Consider the following 19,030-nt stretch of genomic DNA (forward strand, 5'->3'; position numbering starts at 1 on the left):
ATTATAATTCTTTTAAAAGGACATGTCATTGCCGTGCAAATTTTAACTACTCTTCACAGTAGTGGCTTTTGCTGCCTTTACATGTGTTGTGACGAGTATAAATTTGTCCCTCTGTGCTTTGAACATCTCACAAACAAAATACCATATAAGTTTTATTTCTCGTTTGTTTGTTTAACTGTGCTCACTGTCTTTGAAGCAGGTCGCAGTGGGCAAGCCCACTCAAATGAAATTTCGGACTAGGCAAGAGAGGGAAACTTTGCAACAGGAAAACTTTTAACAACAGCCAATAAAAATGCTGTATGAGAACCGTCGCTCATTTCTCTCCTCAGTCAGTATCTACTAGCTTCTATGACACATTCTTTGGCAACAGACTCCACGAACCTAGAGAAAACTCAAAACTGGAGATAGTTCATATGCAGACACAGGAGAAATGGCAGATATTCAGTCCATTTCCTGCCTCCTGACAATAAAACACCTACAGTGACACTGTCTCTAACCACGCATGTGAGTCTCTTCAGAGTAGTTTTCCATGTAGGGGAGTTGGTCTGTTTAGTTTTTCTTACTTCAAGTTAAACCTTTTCTCTTTCTTACCTGCTCATCAGTACAGAAAAAACCACAGTGGTTTGTCATTCTTGTGATTTTTTTTTTAATCTGACCCTCTAGAATGTAAGGAGTCGAAAGATGAAGTGATCCTAACGTTAGATGATAAATACATTTAGTAGACTTCCCAGGCTGCCCGGGATGGCCACAGTGTCACCCTGTCAGCCGTTACTGTTGTGTCCTTTACTGAATTCCTTCCTAGTGTTGAGAAGGGACAGGGCCGGGTGCCTGGGTGGCTCAGTAGGTTGAGCATCTGACTCTCGGTTTCGTCTCAGGTCATGATCTCACAGTTCATGAGTTTGAGCCCCAAGTCGGGCTCTGCGCTGACAGTGTGGAGCCTTCTTGGGATTCTCTCTCTCTCTCTCTCTCTCTCTCTCTCTCTCTGCCCCTCCCCACCTTGTTCTCACTCACTCTCTCAAAATAAATAAACTTAAGGAAAAAAAGAAGGGCAGGGCCCTCACTGGAGGGTTGACTCAACCCTCCCCTTGGCTTCTGTTACTGAAAGTGGCTATTGATGGCCAACCAGATGTCGAATCTTTGACGGTTGAAGACACATTCGAGTATGCGTGCTTTCCAGAAGAAAGTCACTTTTGCAGAAGCAGCTAGCTGAGGAGAACTACTTAATTGCAATGAGCAATGAGGAAAAGCGGTCTGGCGGGTCCTCGAGAGGCTAAAACCAGAGTTTCCATGTAACCATCCCACCACTTTCCAATGTCTGCCTGCGAGCCAGGAAGACACGTCCACACAAAAATGTGCACAAAACGTGCCCAAAAACCTTCATGGCAGCGTTATTCAGAATAGCCAAAAAGTGCAAATGTGCTCGTAAAATGACGAGTGGAGTTTGTTTATTGTGGTAAATCCATACAATGGAATATTATTGGGCAATAAAAAAAAAAAAAAAAGAGCCACCGCGTGCAACAGCACAGATGGAGCTTGGAAACGGTGCACTGAGAGACCAGATACAAGAGGCCACATATTCTAGGATTCTGTTTATGTAAAATGTTCAAATAAGAAAATCCAGAGGCAGAAGGCTGATGTGCACCTGCCAGGCATCGTGGAGGGGCACTGGAAGGTAATGGCTAAGGGGTGGGGGCTTTCTTTGTGGGGCGATGGAAATGTTGCCCAAGTGATGACGGTGAGGGTTGCACAGCTCTGCGAATATACTACAAGCCATTGGATTGTACGTCTTAAGTGGATAAATTGTATGGTGTGTGAATTACATCTCAATAAATCTGTCATCTTCAAAAATGACAATAAACCAGGAGATCAAGGTGGTGTGACGATCTCTGCGGGCTGAGCGGTCTGGCCAGCTCGGACACGGAGCCCATGGCAATGAAGCTGTGGCCTGAAGACATCTGGAGCTGAGCACGACCAGCCAGATGTCCCCCCAGGCGCCCGCTGCTAGCCTAGGGGTGTGCGCATTATAGACCCTTCACTGGAAGCAAAACAGCTTGTGCTCTGAGGTCTGACAGGCTTAAAGCCCCAGATCTGTTATTTTTGGCTGTATGGTGTTGGTCGGTTCCTTAATCTCAGTCTCGATTTCTTCCTTTATATATCAGAATAGGGAGAGTTCTTACCTCCCAGAGATACTTAGAGGCTTAAATATACAAGTCACAATACACAACGCTCTTAGACGGTTTATGATTGTCGTTGTGAGACATCTCAGAGAACGTGTCTGCCTCCTCTGGGATAGCTGAGGATATGACAGCTCTCCAGCACCCTGAGGGTTGATAACCAGTGACCTGAGATTTTCCTTTTCCAAACTGCAAATGAAATCAGTATGCGAGTAATATGCTGACTGTTGTTAACTCCCATCCCCCTGAAATAAATCTTACAAATTATTACTCCTTTGTTGAGTAAGAGAACTTCTGTCTCCTAGATAGAGTTGGACATATTTTGGAAAGACACAACAGTGTCTCTCAAGCACAAAAAACAGTAACCGTGTTTGTGTCAAAACTCCATCGGCATATTTATCGGCTCCCCTGAGACAAGACTTTGTGCAGAAATAATTTATAACATGTATTCGTCACTCGGCTCCAGAGCGAGTGTGACAATGTTTTGTGAAATAGTTTTGAGCCCAGTGTGGCTCGACCGTTCCTCTGAGAAAGGAAGGAGTAAGCAGAACAGTTTTCTTTCTGACGACCCGTGTGCATTGTCCTGCTGACCTCAGTGATCGTCACTTGACAGGTGGCCCAGAAGCTCTTGGAAAGCACCAGAGGGGCTGTTGAAGGACAAGTGGATCCACCCCGGTGGGGAGCTCCCCTACCAGCTCTGCACTGACTTTCCCGCAGTGAAGACCACGTAGCCTGGAGAGAAATGGAGACCCAGCTCGATCGTCGGGTCCTCTGTTCTTTTCCAGATGGTCATTCAGAAACGCCTCAGACCTCCCTTTTACGTAGATGCCGAACTATGCGGTTTCTTTTTTTTGGGGGTTCTGTTTGACATATTTTTAAACCATCACCTTCAAGTGCTCTCGTTTATGAATTATCCACGTGTACTCTACTTAATCCTGCTTCTAGTCATTTCCTTCTATGATATTGCAGGGTTTTTTGTGAATATTCATCGCTAAAATTACCCAGTGAAGCGCCATTTGAGAAGAAATGCATAAAGCTGGTCAATGGCATGGAGGTTTTGACTCCGTCATGGAGCATAGGAAAGTCAAAGCCACAGGTTTCCTGTATTTGTCCCCTGTAGGCGCCAGTAGAAGGGAGAAGGAATATCCTCTGATCGTGCCATCTGCGGAGCTGTCCTTGGTGCCACCACCCCCAAGGGGCGCACAACGTGACCAGACTAAAGCACATCCTGTTGTACCCCAAATGCCCCAATCCCTGCCCCACTCCCACCACCAGGGGTCCCGTAATCCCAATAAGAGCAGAACTGGGATCTGCTGGTAAATATGCTGTAGCAGGAAGTTCGTGAATGACTCTGGGTTCCAGAAGAGAATTCTTGTAAGGCATATGTCCTGACTCTCTCCTCCATTAACCTTAATCCATCATACTTTCCTTTAATTCGGTGTAGCATTTTAAATGGCGGGGGACAGAATCAAACTTTCGTTGTACAATGCAGCCTGCTGTCCTGACGAGAGTGTGAGGGGACACCAGAAGAGAAAAGGAGGGACGGACCCAATGAGAAAACATTTGCAAAGACGAGTTGAGAAATGAGCCATAGAAATTCATTTTCGATCATCTGCAGTGGGAAGGAAAAGGAAAAAAGCATGTCTATGTGAGTAGCCAGAAAACGCCAGCCTGTAAAGCAATGAAAAATAATGAGAGCTTTAGAGGTTGGGTCGTAGACATGTTTACAGCTGCCTCTGCAGAGGATGGAACAGAAGTCCTGCTAGGGCCCGGCCTCCAGAACCCCGGGTGCCCAGTGCTTGCAGGGTGCCCCTTCTCCAAACTCCAGACTTACATCCATGATGTGCTGGAAGTTTCCGGAAGTTGGTAATTTTATCAGCAGTTGCTTTTGAAACATTTCATCTCTTCGCTACACTATTGTGTCATCCCCATAAATACTCACTTCGGCCTGTTCGAGGGACCCAGCTACCCTGCCATCGCCCACCCACCCTCTGTGTTCATGGAGTCCGCGCACAAATATTCACGAAGCACGGACCATACGTTGACATGACCTAGGCTCAGCGGCTTTGCAGTGAAACTCTTGCGCCCGAGGCACATAGATTCTGATGGGAGAGACATTCCACACTCAAATGAACAAACAGTTGCAGACATAGTGAAAGACACTGAACATGCTTTGAAGACGGTCAGTAAGGTGGGGGAGAGGCTAATGCGTGTGCCGTGCCGTTTTACGAAAGCATGTTGGGGGAGAGGACTTTCTGAGGTGGGGCCGTTGATGCAGAGATGTGAGTAAAGGGAGGGCCAAGGAAGCAGTAAGTGCGAGGCCTTGAGGTGGGAAGATCAGGGAGGCAGGGAGGGAGAGATGAGGAGAAAGACTGAGATCGGAAAGGAAGGATCCCCTAACTGCGGGAGCCTTGCTGGCCACCAAGGAAGGGCAGCTTGGCACTGACGAGACAACAAGGTTCTGAGCAGGTGCATAAGGTGTTCTCAGTTATGTTCTGGAGAAGCACTGTGGCTGCTGGGTGGCCAACGTGTGTAAGAGCAAGGGGAGGTGGGGACACCAGATGGTGGGTTTCTTCCAGGGTAGAGACGGTGACACGCCAACCAAGGAAGCGGCAGTGAAGGCGCGAAGGTTGGTCCGATGCAGGGAAATTCTCCAGCAGAAGCCGACGGGAATTGCTCCCAGCGTGTGTGTGTGCTGGGATTAAGAAAAAGAGGAGAGTAGAGAATGAGTCCAGGTTTGGGGCGACGCGAGCCAGAGAACGGCGGGAAATCGGGAAGATCCGGGGTTGAACCGCAGCTGCGATAGTAAATTAGTCGGGTTTGTCTGCCCCCTGGACGTGCCAGGGTCGAGGCCCAGCTGGGTAGGCAGATGTAGACGCCCGAGTCAAGAAGGAGGTGGGAGCCCCCACACCCACCGACCACCATGGAACTTGGGACAGAAGTGCCTTCTACAGGAGTAGGAAGGCAGATGAAAATAGTCTCAAGTGTTTTTTAATCACATCCAGTGCGCAGTCTACTAAGCCACGCTCCCTCCCTTCTTCAGGAACATGGTTTAATTCTCAACCAGAGGCTTGGGTTTTCTTTTTTCTTCGTTTTTATGTTTCCTGGTACAAATATCCAAGCACAAATCACAAAAAGAAAACACAAAATCTTGAGGATTGCTTTCCCGGGAGAAAGCTGTTGGTCACCTAAGAACCTGAACTGAACAGAGTAAAAGAACGTTCAAGATTTTTTTTTTTTTTAATCCATCTTGTTCTTACAGTGAAAACACCTGTGTAATCTCACCAAGCCTTAGAAGGAGACGGGCAAGGTCTCCACCACATGCTCCCGTGTTTGCCTGAAAACCACAGTCTCTGTGTCTTTACCACATTTCCCGGTCCCGAAATCACTGTTTGATTCCATTTTTCCCCGGAACTTTGGTCCAGCCATCCAGGGGGGCATGTATGGAAAGGGCCAGTCTGGCTCGCCAGTGGGCCAGTGCACTGAGGTCCAGGGCAAATCCCAGACTCGAATCCCTTTCACCCCTTGGCTGGTGCCAGAATTATACTCAACACTATAGTTTTTCAAGCATCTCTGCATACCTAATCTGCTTTGAGACCCACAGTAACCCTGACAGTTGTGACTTCGTGGTCACACAGGTAAGACTAGAAATGGCCGTGAGCACGTACAGAGAGGAAATCCATGCCAACGGCAGAGTGAGTGGCACGGACCAAACGCACTACAGGAACCGTAATAAATTAAAAGTGGCAAGAGGAAGGAAAGAGAAAAGATGGCTTGGATTTGCCTCCCTCCAAAGGAACTGGAAGGTCAATTCTGTTGTTTTCAAAACAATACTCTAGTGGTTAGGCTTTGCTGACAGGACTTTGACCTTTTCAGAAGAGCTACAGCCACATTATCAAGCTCTCTCCATCTCTCTGTCTCTCTCCTCCTTTTTCTTTCTTCGTTAATCGCAAGTTAGTCACAGAAATATCTGGGTAAGTTTCCGCCAGCTCAGATTTGTTTCGAGAGCTTAAAACGCACGTAGGTTATGTGCGTACTAAGGAATGGAAGTTTCACCCATTGAGAGCAGGTTGAGGACTTGTCGTCCATCATCAGGAGCAGGTGTGGAATTTTGTTGAATGACTGCCTACATATTGAAATGGCGAAATAGGTTTCTTTGGTTTTTGTTTTTTATCGTAAGTAAAGTGATTTTTCAAATCTTCAACTGACCTTGCTCTATTTCTGGAATAAGCCCCCCTTAGTCGTGACGTGTTACCCTCTTTCTATACTGCGGGATTCGATTTGCTGACACTTGTTTAAAATCCTTGCATCTGCGGACGTGAAGGATATCAGCCTCAGATTTTCTTCTCTTGTGTTTGTTTGGTTTTGATATTTGGTTTACGCCGTCTCACGAAATGAGTTGGCAAGTATATCTTCTCCACTGTTACACGAAAGAGTTTGTCTGTGGTAAGTATTTTTTTTTTCTTCAATGTTTACTAGAATTTATTGGTGAAGCCGCCAAGGCCTGGAGTTTTCTTTGTGGGAGGGTTTCAATTACAAATTCAATTTCTTTAATATATCTAAGGCTATTCAAATTTTCCAGTTTCCCTGTGTCCATTTTAGAAAGTACGTGTTTCAAAGAAACTGTCCAAACAAGCCGCCATCCGACTTCATATGTGGTCAAATGTGCGTAAACGCTCCCCGTGTGCTCAGATACAGGTTTTCAGGGTGTGAACTGTTCTCGGACACCCTGCTCTCCTCAGATGTGTCACTCGCTTCCTCTGTGAGCTCGCATTTCCGTGGGATTATCAGCTTCCCTGGCTAGGGGAAGGGGGAAGGCCCCCATCTGGGTTTTGGGCTCCTTGCTGGGTTTAGAACCTGGGAAGCAATTGAGGCACCTCGGGGCAGGTGCTCCGTGATGGGAGTCTGGGCTCAACTACGCTCGTGTCTCATCCTCGTCAGCCCAGGGTCCCTGAGCGTCATCTCAGAAATCCAGCCTCAGGCTCTGCGGATCTCTCGGGTCTGCTGATCTGCCTGTACTGTGCATAGGGTCCATTCCAGAGTGGAGGGACAGAGGAGATTTGTCAGGAGCTGGCCAGGCCGACCATACATCCTGTCAGTGACTTCTCATCTCTGCCGCCATCCAGCATCAATGACATTTGTCGAGTATCTACGTGACACAGGATTATGTCCACAAACCAAACGAAAACCGCTGTCCTTCGGGAGCCTCCCCCGGACCCGAGGAAGACAGGTGCCCAGTAGACGTAACGAGTGGTTAAACTATGCGGTAGTTAGAAGGTGATGGGGAAAATAATTGAGGAGCGGGGTCAGTCGATTGTGACTGTGGGCTGGGGGCATAGTTTGCAATTTTGAGTCTGGAAAGCAGGAGAGCCCCCCTGAGAAGGTACAAATTAACTAGTATTTTCGTGAGAAAACAAACGAATGTCTTATTTAAAAAATGCATAAAGTATATTATACTTAACGGTGAAAAATCAGAGAAAAAACAGCTTTTTTCTTAAAACCAACATGATTAAGCCATTCTGATTGGTCCAAGACTTACAGTTATGACGTGAACATAAATTCTTAAGATGTTTCTGAGTAAACAGCCTCTGTTAAAAAAAGGTTTTTTACAAATTAGTGCATTTACCACATTAAAACTTCACTTTTCTTATTTTCTGTGAATTACAGGAATCTGACAATTACATAAGGGCGTATCTACCGCTACAAAAAAGAAAAAAATCCAAACAGGGCCTCTTTAATTTAAAAGACATTATAATCCGACTCCTTAATGCCCTCCAGTGTTAACAGCTTCCAGAAGTTGTGCAGAACTTCCCACTCGCACAACTGAAGGTGCAGCCCCTTTTAGTTCAGACATGAACACGCACAGATCAGAACACACAGGGCTTATGGCTTCCCTCTCACACTTCAGCCAGGGGTCAAGAAGGAACACAGAGACACAAAAACGCACTGGTTTAGATCTCGGGCTCTGCTCCTTCCCCGCGCGCACAACATTCTGAACTGATTCGAGCTCACAAGCTGATGAACGGACAGCCGAAAAAGACTCATCCACCGGAGTCTATGTTGTTTCTCACCCAACAGAGAATTCGCCTCCACCGTCTCGTTCACCACATGGTTATGCTATAACCCAAATTCCCGGTCACCGGTGCAACCAACTGAAAATAAATTCTTGACCTGGGGCAAATCAGAAAGAAAAACAAAACACAAGACCAGGAGGGAGGGAGAGAGAGGAAAAAACCAGAGAATAAGAGAGCAAAGCTAAGAGCTCTGTCGTCACTCGGAACTCTCGCTGGAAGCCAGACAGGGTGTGGCCAGTTCAGCCACCGGGACCCAAGGACTCAGGACAGCGTCCTCACCCTTCTCGGTGGAGCCGCCAATATTGCTAAAGTAGGATTTCCTGAAATTAGGTTAAAAACCATGGCTCTTAAACAGACATAAAATGAAGATGTGTCAAAGAATTTGGAGATTTGGGAGAATGTGTGTATATACGCAATTAGTGCTGATGGGATTGTGCTAATAAATGCAAAACTGGTTAATATCCTATAGCTCAGTAAAATACGAATGTTGCATCTTAGCGTTTTTTCTCTGTGGTACAATATGCCTCTGCCTTCCCGTGGACAGGATTGTTTGTGTTACTGGGGTGCCTTGTGGCTCAGTCAGTTAAGCGTCCGACTTCGGCTCAGGTCATGATCTCGCGGTCTATGGGTTCAAGCCCCGCGTCGGGCTCTGTGCTGACAGCTCAGAACCTGCAGCCTGCTTCAGATTCTGTGTCTCCCTCTGTCTCTGCCCCTCCCCTGCTTATTCACTCCCTGTCTCTCTCTCTCAAAAATAAGCATTAAAAATTTTTCTCAAAAGGTAAGTGTTGTTTTTTTTGTTTAATTTTTTTTTCAACGTTTTTTATTTATTTTTGGGACAGAGAGAGACAGAGCATGAACGGGGGAGGGACAGAGAGAGAGGGAGACACAGAATCGGAAGCAGGCTCCAGGCTCTGAGCCATCAGCCCAGAGCCTGACGCGGGGCTCGAACTCCCGGACCACGAGATCCTGACCTGGCTGAAGTAGGACGCTTAACGGACTGCGCCACCCAGGCTCCCCAAAAGGTAAGTGTTTAAAAAAAGATTGTTTGTGGGTGGCGCAGTCGGTTAAGCGTCCGACTTCAGCCAGGTCACGATCTCGCGGTCCGGGAGTTCGAGCCCCGCGTCAGGCTCTGGGCTGATGGCTCAGAGCCTGGAGCCTGTTTCCGATTCTGTGTCTCCCTCTCTCTCTGCCCCTCCCCCGTTCATGCTCTGTCTCTCTCTGTCCCAAAAATAAATAAACGTTGAAAAAAAAAAAAAAAGATTGTTTGTGTTACTGTGAACAGGAAAAGCTTGCATGGTTACTAGTGTTCTGCAAGTGAGTGTTCATCCCTGCTGAGCTGTAAAGCTGCCTGGTTGGTCGGAGACAGTGAAATAATGAAACAGAACCGAATCGTCCTAGAGATCAGCAAGACCACACTCAGGACAACTTCACTGGAAGAGCTCTCAGTGCTCTCTCTTTTTCACCCACTTCAAAGTCTGATAACGGTTCCTAAAACGTACAATAAATAACAAAAATGAGATTTCCCACATTAGTTTACTCAGTCCTATGTAATTAGTTCTTTGTCCGGCAGGATCTTGGGCCAGCGGTCTGCTTCCCTAGGCCCATCTGGGCTGAGAAAAATCAGCACTAGTCTGTTATAAGCAAAGTTAATTCTAATATTCATTCTTAATATTATGGTGGACCTTTGTATTCTATTTTTATTTCTTTTTCTTTTAGTTTCTTAAATGTTTATTCTTGAGAGGGCGAGAGCATGAGCAGGGGAGGGGCAGAGAGAGAGGGAGAGACAGAATCTGAAGCCGGCTCCAGGCTCTGAGCTGTCAGCACAGAGCCCGATGCGGAGCTTGAACCCAGGAACCGCGAGATCACTATCTGAGCTGAAGTTGGACTCTCAACCAGCTGAACCACCCAGGCGCCCCATTTTTATTTCTTTCTGAAGTTATTTTTCCAAGTAAAACCAACATATTTAAAGTGAAAATTAATTAAACAGCAGTTTCTTCTCCCATTGTTCCAGGCACAGTTCTTCGGAGGGTTGATCGGAGGGCAAGCTGCTGGAAGGTAGGACCCTGTCTGCCCCGGGGTCACGGGGATGGCGGTCGAGGTCACGAGGGCCATCTGAACACCCGACCCGGGGAAACGCAACAGGCCCACAGCCTCCAGGGAAGGACCAGCATTGACCCAGCTTTCAACCCCACACCTGACAGGTGACTGGAGAGAAGTCTGCACTGAGGCAGCTCGGTACCAAATAACAGGGTAAGTGAAAACTTTTCCATCAAGTATTTTTAGGTACAGCCAGTTTTGTCAAAAGGATAAGAAGCCCCACCACGCCCCCACCTCCCCACCCCCGCATTTGAGGTTTTCACCCTCAAGGTTTCAGTTCTTTGCAAGCACAGAATGTCCCAGGACTCGGGGTTGCCATTTTGTTAAAGCACTTGCCTCCCAGGGGTGGTGGGTGCAAAGGAACCCATGGGCCGCGGGTCCTGCTGGCCCCCGGACACCTGCACTGCAGCACGGCTGGCCAACACCCGTCACCGCTATTCAAACCACCTACCACGTGCCCCATGCTGCCGGGAGCAGAAAACACAAACATCACGGGGGAAATCTCCGAAAACATTCATTTTCGTTAGAGAGAGAGCTCGCACAGATCAGATGACCGACAACAGCAGAGACACCATAGCCCGGAGCAGGAGGAAAAGCTAAGGGCCCATGAATGATTATGGAAGAGGGGTCGTTTGAATCCCATCCTGAAAGAAATACAGGATCGGGGCCGACGGGAAAGCCCACAATGGTTTAAACTATGTTACCATTATGTTACCAAAAAAAGGAAGAAAAATAATACCAGAACTAGAGTCGACAAGGAAGGAAAGAAAAGGACTCGTGCAGAATGTGCACAACGTGGAACGTGGCAAGGAACATCCCTTTGGTGGCCGGACCGGATTGAATAAAAAGCAAAAGTTTCCATAGGAGGAAACAGCAGAGTAACACTGAGTGTGTTATACGTCATGCCGGGCGTTTTTGCCCCATTATGCCATACAATCTTTGAAGAAAAACAAGCCTTGGTGAGGAAAAGGTCACTATCATCCCATTTCACAGACAAGGACACAGTGAGACTCCAGAAGTAAAGCGAGATTTGCACCCAAATCTTCCGACTCTGCCGACAGCAGTTGTGCAGGGGACATGGGGACAGGGATGGACTACCAGGAACACGGAGGCAGGGACAGACCGCGGAGGACACAGGGACAGGGACGGACCACAGGGGACACGGGGACAGGGACAGGCCACAGGGGACATGGGGGCAGGGACGGACCACTGGGGACACGGGGACAGGGATGGACTACCAGGAACACGGAGGCAGGGACAGGCCACAGGGGACATGGGGGCAGGGACGGACCACTGGGGACATGGGGACAGGGACAAGCCACAGGGGACATGGGGGCAGGGACGGACCATAGGGGACACGGAGACAGGGACAGGCCACAGGGGATATGGGGACAGGGATGGACCACAGGGGACACGGGGACAGGGACAGGCCACAGGGGACATGGGGGCAGGGACGGACCACTGGGGACACGGGGACAGGGATGGACTACCAGGAACACGGAGGCAGGGACAGGCCACAGAGGACATGGGGGCAGGGACGGACCACTGGGGACATGGGGACAGGGACAAGCCACAGGGGACATGGGGGCAGGGACGGACCATAGGGGACACGGAGACAGGGACAGGCCACAGGGGATATGGGGACAGGGATGGACCACAGGGGACACGGGGACAGGGACAGGCCACAGGGGATATGGGGGCAAGGACAGACCACTGGGGACATGGGACAGGGACAAACCATAGGGGACATGGGGGCAGGGACAGACCACAGGGGAGACGGGTACAGGGATGGACCACAGGGGACACGGGGGCAGGGATGGACCACAGAGGACACAGGGAAAGGGACAGACCACAGGGGACACGGGGGCAGGGATGGACCACAGGGAACACAGAAGCAGGGACGGACCATGGAGGACACGGGGACAGTGACAGACCACACAGGACACGGGGACAGGGATGGATCACCAGGGACACAGGGACAGGAACGGGCCACAGGGGACATGGGGACAGGGACGGACCACCAGGGACACAGGGACAGGGATGGACCACCGGGGACACAGGGACAGGGATGGACCACAGGGTACACAAGGGCAAGGATGGACCACAGGGAACACAGAAGCAGGGACGGACCATGGAGGACACGGGGACAGCGACAGACCACACAGGACATGGGGACAAAGATGGACTACAAGGAACATGGAGGCCGGGATAGACCACAGAGGACACAGGGACAGGGATGGACCACTGGGGACACAGGGACAGGGATGGACCACAGGAGACACAGGGACAGGGACAGACCACCGGGGACACAGGGACAGGGATGGACCACAGAGGACATGGGGACAGGGACAGACCACCAGGGACAAAGGGACAGGGACAAACCACAGGGGACATGAGGGCGGGGACAGACCACAGGGGACACGGGGACAGCGATGGACCACAGGGGACATGGGGCAGGGACAGACCACAGGGGACACGGGGCAAGGGTGGATCACAGGGAACACGGAGGCAAGGATAGACCACGGAGGCCACGGGGGCAGGGACGGACCACAGGCAGAGGCAGCCGCCCCAGACCCGCAGGCTGCGGTTCACAAGGACACTCACTGACAGGCTTGTCCTGGGTGCTGCATGGCCGGCCTGTGCGCACCTGCTGGCAGGATCTTGGGCTCAGTCCTGTGTCCTATACAGGTGGTCTCAGCTCCACGCGCTCAAGGCTCTGGGCTTGCACATGGCTCAGCAGGGGGGATGGCGGGATGGACCCCCTCCGGGTGGGGCAGGGGTGAGGAGCCTCAGAGTGCCGGGGAGGAGCCTGGGGGTCACTGGGGGTCACGTCCTCTCCATGACCCTTCCCACAATGGTTTAAACTATGTTACCATTGCCTTAACAGAGAGCAACAATAATGCCAGCTTCTGGTGTGGAAACAGCTGGCTTCTGCATCTAGAGGAGGAGGGAGAGGGGGAGGAGGGGAGAGGGAGGAGGGGAGGGGGAGGAGGGGAGGAGGAGGGGGAGAAGAGAAGAGAAGAAGAGGGAGAAGGAGGGGGGAGGAGGAGGGGGGAGGGGGAGGGGGGAGGAAACATGGCAAATCCCTTGCTTCTCTTCAGAAGACATTGTTGCAGATTCAACGGAGTAAACTTACTCTGAGAAGTTGCTTCTGAAAGAGTGTAAACGCCCACCCCCGAGTTCTGTAACCGGCGCCAACACGGCCGAGGAGCCCGCAGGGTCCAGCTGGTGCTCCGTGGACCAGAGTTTGGGTAGCCCTGGCCCACGGGACACAGCCATTCATGTGCACGATGTGCCTCGGGTTCAAACCTGTTACCTGTGAACAAAATCATTTGCCAGGTTTCCGAACTAAAGATTGAGTGACTAATATATAATAGATACACTGTAACGTGTGTGTATATTATACTCACGTCTGTGCATTCATCCCACATACATTTATGTGCGCATTTGCACCTATCTTGTTTACCTTCATATGTTATATACTCATATACAGTGTCTAAAAACAGATGATGGACAAGATCATCTTACACGCACATGACATATCTAAAAACAGGGGCGATATGAAGAAAGAAGGGGAGGAAGGAGTGACACTGGCCGACAGCTTCATAATTACACCAAAAACTATTTCAACAAGGCCTTACTCCTTAAACACTGAAATCACCAGTAAAAAGTCTACCAAGGGGAGAATAAAAGACCGTTGAGTTCAATTTCACCAAAGAGCGGGTTAATTGTGACACAGGTGAAGAATGTCCTTGACGATGCAAAGTGGTAGAGAATTTTAGAGTCGTCCCCGTCGTACCCAGAAACCGTGCCTGGTGGCTGGTGTCATGGGACCCGCCCTCGGCCACTCGGGGATCTCAGCCAACTCCCCCCCAAGATTTAATTACCCCTCTAATGGCACAGCCCCCGATTTCAAAACAGGACTGCGTGACTAAGCTGACCGCGCTGTGGCAAGGACCATACAGCAGCAAAGCTCTAGAATGTGAGCACCAGACCACAGAATTCTGAAAGTGTGGTACCGACAGCCCCAAGTTACAAGCGGGGTGCGTTGCCAAGCTTTGTCAGCTGGCTCTTCAGAACTCAGAACCTACTTCCCACGGTGGTGACCTCACCAAGTAGCAGCGCCTGGGGTGCTGTGCCCCCACGAGTACAGCTGTGGGGTCAGCGACCGCGCACGCATCCGGCTCGGACCCACCACACGCCGGACCCCGACGGCCGCTGGGCCCCGAGGAGCATGGGAGGCCGTGCGGGGATTTGCAAGGAGGGGAGGATGGCACGGCGGGGCAGGTGGGCGGCTCGCCCGTGAGGGCCGGAGCTGGGATTTGGCGGGGGCGAGTTGGCTGGGGTCCTGGCGCCCTGCCCGGGGTGCCGTGGCCCCGGGGCCGCGAGTGCAGGCGCAGATCCACACGGCCCGGCCTTTCCCTGGGGAGACGACTGGACTCCGCCCGTGGCTCCGTGGCTCCATGGCTCCATCTGCGGTTTCTTCCTCATCCCCTCGCCGCCTGGGTGGGGCTCGCTCTCTGCTGCCCAGCCTGCGGCGTGAACCCGGGCAGGGCGCCCCGAGCCTCCCCCAGCCTGCAGGTGGAGGTGTCTGCGGACGTCATCCAGTCCCTCCCGCGGCTCCTGCGTCCCCGGAGGGGCACAGCCTGGGACGCTGCCTGCCTCCTGGAGACCCTGCCCGGCCCCGCTCTCTGTGTGGGCGATCCCCGAGCGGTGACCTAGCTCAGGTGTCTCCAAACTCCCAACCGTGAGGTAACACGGATTTCTAACTCCGAATACAAAAATGCCAGCCCCGTTCTGCATCCCCGTCCCCCCGCGCCTGCCCAAACGTGCCACCACTCGGGGTCCTCTCCTACTTGTCCCGGTATCTCTCCTCCACGCTCCTTCTCCAGCTCCCCAGGGGTGTCTCTGCCCTGTCACCCTCCAGGCCGCCGTCCCGTCCAACAGGGACGCAGCTCTGGGGAATCACGGCCGCAGGGCTGGTGTGAGGGGCACAGGCCCGTATGGCAAGGTTAGAGGGAGGATAGGAGCTTGGCTTCACCAAGCCCCTCCACCCCCTCCCATGCCAACATCCTCTCCCGCTGCCTCTCTTCTTAGGCCCCAGCCCCCTGGCTGCCGTGACCTCTCCTGCCCCTTTGTCCACTTCCCCAAGTTCACAGGCCCTTGAACATGTTTGGGGAACCCCCGGGAAAACCAGGAATCTCGGATCACTTCATCACACAGAGCAGTTTAGCCTCCTTTCCCTCTCTTCCCGTTTCCTGGACCTTGACTTGCACCATCAAAATGTCACACATGATATTCTCCCAGGAAAACCATCCACACCAGGCGTCTGTCCTCAGCAGTAGCTCTGATCTCCTAAGTCTCCCGTTCAGGTTTTATTAGTTCCGGGGGAGTCTAGAAGGAGTCTGCGGGCCTGAGGGCGCAATCTGGTCCCCACTCACCCGGTCACCTGTAAGAGCTGCGGGGGGCGGGGTGGGGGAGTTTCATCCTCTTTCACGGGTCAACATACTCCTCACAGATGCCGTGTCCTGGACAGGAATCATGTCTCCTGCATCAGGCAAGAGCTGGGTTTAAGGACTGGACGTAGCAGAGAATGCAGAAGGTTCCTCTCCCTTCTTCCTCCAGGAAAAAAAAGACACCCCTGGTTGATGATGGGGTCAACACAACAGGCAGCAAACACACCGAGTTAAACACAAAAGAGTATTCCAGATCTCACACATTTCTAACTTCACGATGCATGATGTTTACACAAGAGATGTTGGGGTCCTGCCTCCTGTGGTGAAAGAAGAAAGAAGCTGTTTCTTCTCCTCCTCCAGGATTTTACTTCCCCAAATATCAGTCCTAAATACTTTGTTCCTGTGTGTTCTAAACAGACGCCTAGGTTGCAGTTGAATAATGTACCTGCAGGCTTCCAGTTAGCAGGTTTTCATTATCTACCTTTAACGAATACGGTGTCCTGCATCAGAGTGAATTTGGAGATGTTCTAGCTGAACAGTGAGCCCTGGACGAGGGCTCAGCTGCCGTCGAAACTCCTGCCTCGTGCGCACCTGGGCGAAACTTGTTTCTCCCATGTCTGTGGTCCTACCCCTGCCTGCGTTTGAACGCAAGATTCAGAGTAAGTAATGGGAAGATGGGATTCTAAAGACAGGAAAACAGGACCTGAGCTCCGTCGTTAGGGTCATGCCCTGTGACCACGCGGAGGTTTGATTTGTACATAAACGTTTTTCAACTGTAGACGTGTAGGAAAGATGCTCAAATTGATCCCAAAGAAACAGACATAGATAATTTCTGGAATTGTTGTGAAATTGGGATTTTTTTTACGGCTCTGACAGATGTATTCGTAAGCTCAAGACTTTTCCTAAGCATGTGTACATTGCTTGTTCCGTGTGAAAGAAATTTCTCGACATTATAATTGGCAAGAAGTGTTCTTCAGTTAACTGAGTGGAGACAGGTTGACAGATGTTCACACGGGTCAAAAACAAAACCTGTAACATTATTTGTCACTGATAGGTTATTACAGGGGTTTTTTTTTTTCCTTTTTTCAACATCAATATAATTTTCCCTTTCGAACTTGAATTTTTGTGTTTTTTTAAGATATCTAGAAAATCCCCAAACATTGTATAAAGATCTTATTATTTTTAAGTAATCTCTACACCCAACGTGGGACCCGAACCGTGACAGGCTCTCCCGTGTTTTATTTTTGTATCTGTTTCCTGGCATGGTTATATATAAACTGTTCAGGAACTGAAACTTTCACTTTCTGCCTTTCTCTTCCAGTCAGTATTCTTACTCGTTTCATTTCCTGATTGGGACTGAAAATGACTTGGTCATAGCGAGAAAGACGGTGTTAAAACATGAATCACTCGGTGGACCGAACACGCAAGGCTGGCTCCTATCACCGGCCACTAGACGTGAGGGCCGGGCTGGTTTCTGAGCTGGAAACAGGGGTTCCGGGGCTGAAATCAGACCCCAGGAGGTGTTCTGTCTGAACTGCATGGTGTTGGGCCACATGACATCGCCGTTCATTCATTCATTCATTCATTCATTCAAGTTAGCTGAGACTTTAAACATCAGGACTTTCAGTGTAGTGTTAAGTAAACATTTCTGGGATCTCCGGGAAAACCTGAAAATCTGGGAACCGTTGGCGACGGCTGCCCAGAACACGGGCTGGCCTGTGACTCTCTACTGCGGCTGCCAGTTCTTCCTGTCACCGCCCTGACCCTGAGGCTGGGCTGTGGCTGCAAATTGGCGATGGTTTGCAATGACCTGCATGTTGAAAGTGCCCTCAACCAGTATAATCTGCTGCCTCTTCACTTGAGGATCAGAGACACTAAGTGACCCCCCGGTTACGGAACAAGGGCATCCATGTGCTTCTCCTGATCACATTCTGGGCCATATGCCCCGTCTCCTTTCCTCAGCCACGCTTTACGTCTGAAGCTGCACTCACTGAGCACCTGTGATTTACCAGGCACTGCCCGCTCACTATTATTCATCCCCCCAGATCTCTGCACTCAAACTGTCTCAACCCCATGGTTCTCAAACTTCACGCCGACACACCTCAAGGCGCACAAGTGAACTCACGAGATGGAAATACAATTCTAGACACTTGTTGGACACTGCACAAGTCGGCAGCTCAAGGTTGTCCATGTTTTCAATACCAGATTCCTTTAAATGTCGCCAAACTGAAAAACTGGATTTTCCACTGTTGCTATAATGAAAAGCAAATACTGTACGAAAACCAATGTAGGTTGATCTTATTCCAAGAATCAGATCCCATTAGTAAGAAATTGTGGTTGAGAATCAAATACAAATAATTTTTCTTTCATTTACGTATGTTCTTTGTTCGAATAGTTTCTAAGTTTTTAGAATAAAAATAATTTTTAAGTTGATTTGGACCTACTTCATAAACAGGACTCTTGGACATTTCTTTTGGCCTAAAGGCACTTCAAAAAAAAAAATCGCTAAGATCCAGGAAACCAGAAACAAGAAAGTTTTAAAACTTTTATATTAACCCATTTTAGAGATGAGAAAACAGGCCCAGAGAAGTTGAGTAACCTAAGAGGATAAAACTGAGATTTGAATCAATGAGTATCTGACTCCAAAGTCCACGTTCCTTTTACAGACCAGCTCTGTCCACCCAAATGAACCCAGGATCAGACGTGGCCTCTGCCTCAATGGACTCAGAACCGTAACCATTCTGTGGTGAGTGCTTTACTAACCCTTCCAGCATTGCGTTACGCACCCCCAGTATTTATAACTTTCCAGGAACTTCCATTCTGTTTCCCAGTTGATAGTCTCTGTCTGGCTCACAGCATACACCAAACTCAGGTCCCTAGGGGAAGGGATGATTTCCCCTTGTATCCAGTAACCCAGCTCGTAACATATGGAGACATGATGTCAACTAGGGCCGGTCTGTGACCACACGTGGGATGTGGGAAATGCAGAACGAGAGGGCCCCGTGAATCTGAATTTGAAGCCCACGGTCGGGTTACCCAGTCACCGAGGGAATCTTTCTGGTTTGGGAGATTCTCAGACTGGAACGACCAGCATAGGGCACGATGTTAGAAGTACTTCCAAGGGAGATGGTAAACATCAGACAAGTCTTTCCTTCACCACAAATGAATGCAACATCTTCAAAACAAACACAGAGCCAGAAGAAAATCCTGACAACAAAAACAGTGAACA

The 19,030-nt window shown here is 49.9% G+C and overlaps 1 long non-coding RNA gene across 1 annotated transcript; it reads left to right on the forward strand.

Moving 5' to 3' along the window:
- Window positions 1-10,192: 10,192 nt before the first annotated feature.
- On the forward strand, window positions 10,193-18,534 carry LOC128311704 (uncharacterized). Its single transcript, XR_008290199.1, has 3 exons — window positions 10,193-10,498; window positions 17,123-17,256; window positions 18,468-18,534. It is a non-coding gene; the product is annotated as an uncharacterized LOC128311704 (long non-coding RNA).
- Window positions 18,535-19,030: the final 496 nt, after the last annotated feature.

This window comes from Acinonyx jubatus, chromosome D1 (assembly GCF_027475565.1).
Source record: "Acinonyx jubatus isolate Ajub_Pintada_27869175 chromosome D1, VMU_Ajub_asm_v1.0, whole genome shotgun sequence".
Classification (NCBI taxonomy): Eukaryota; Metazoa; Chordata; class Mammalia; order Carnivora; family Felidae; genus Acinonyx; species Acinonyx jubatus.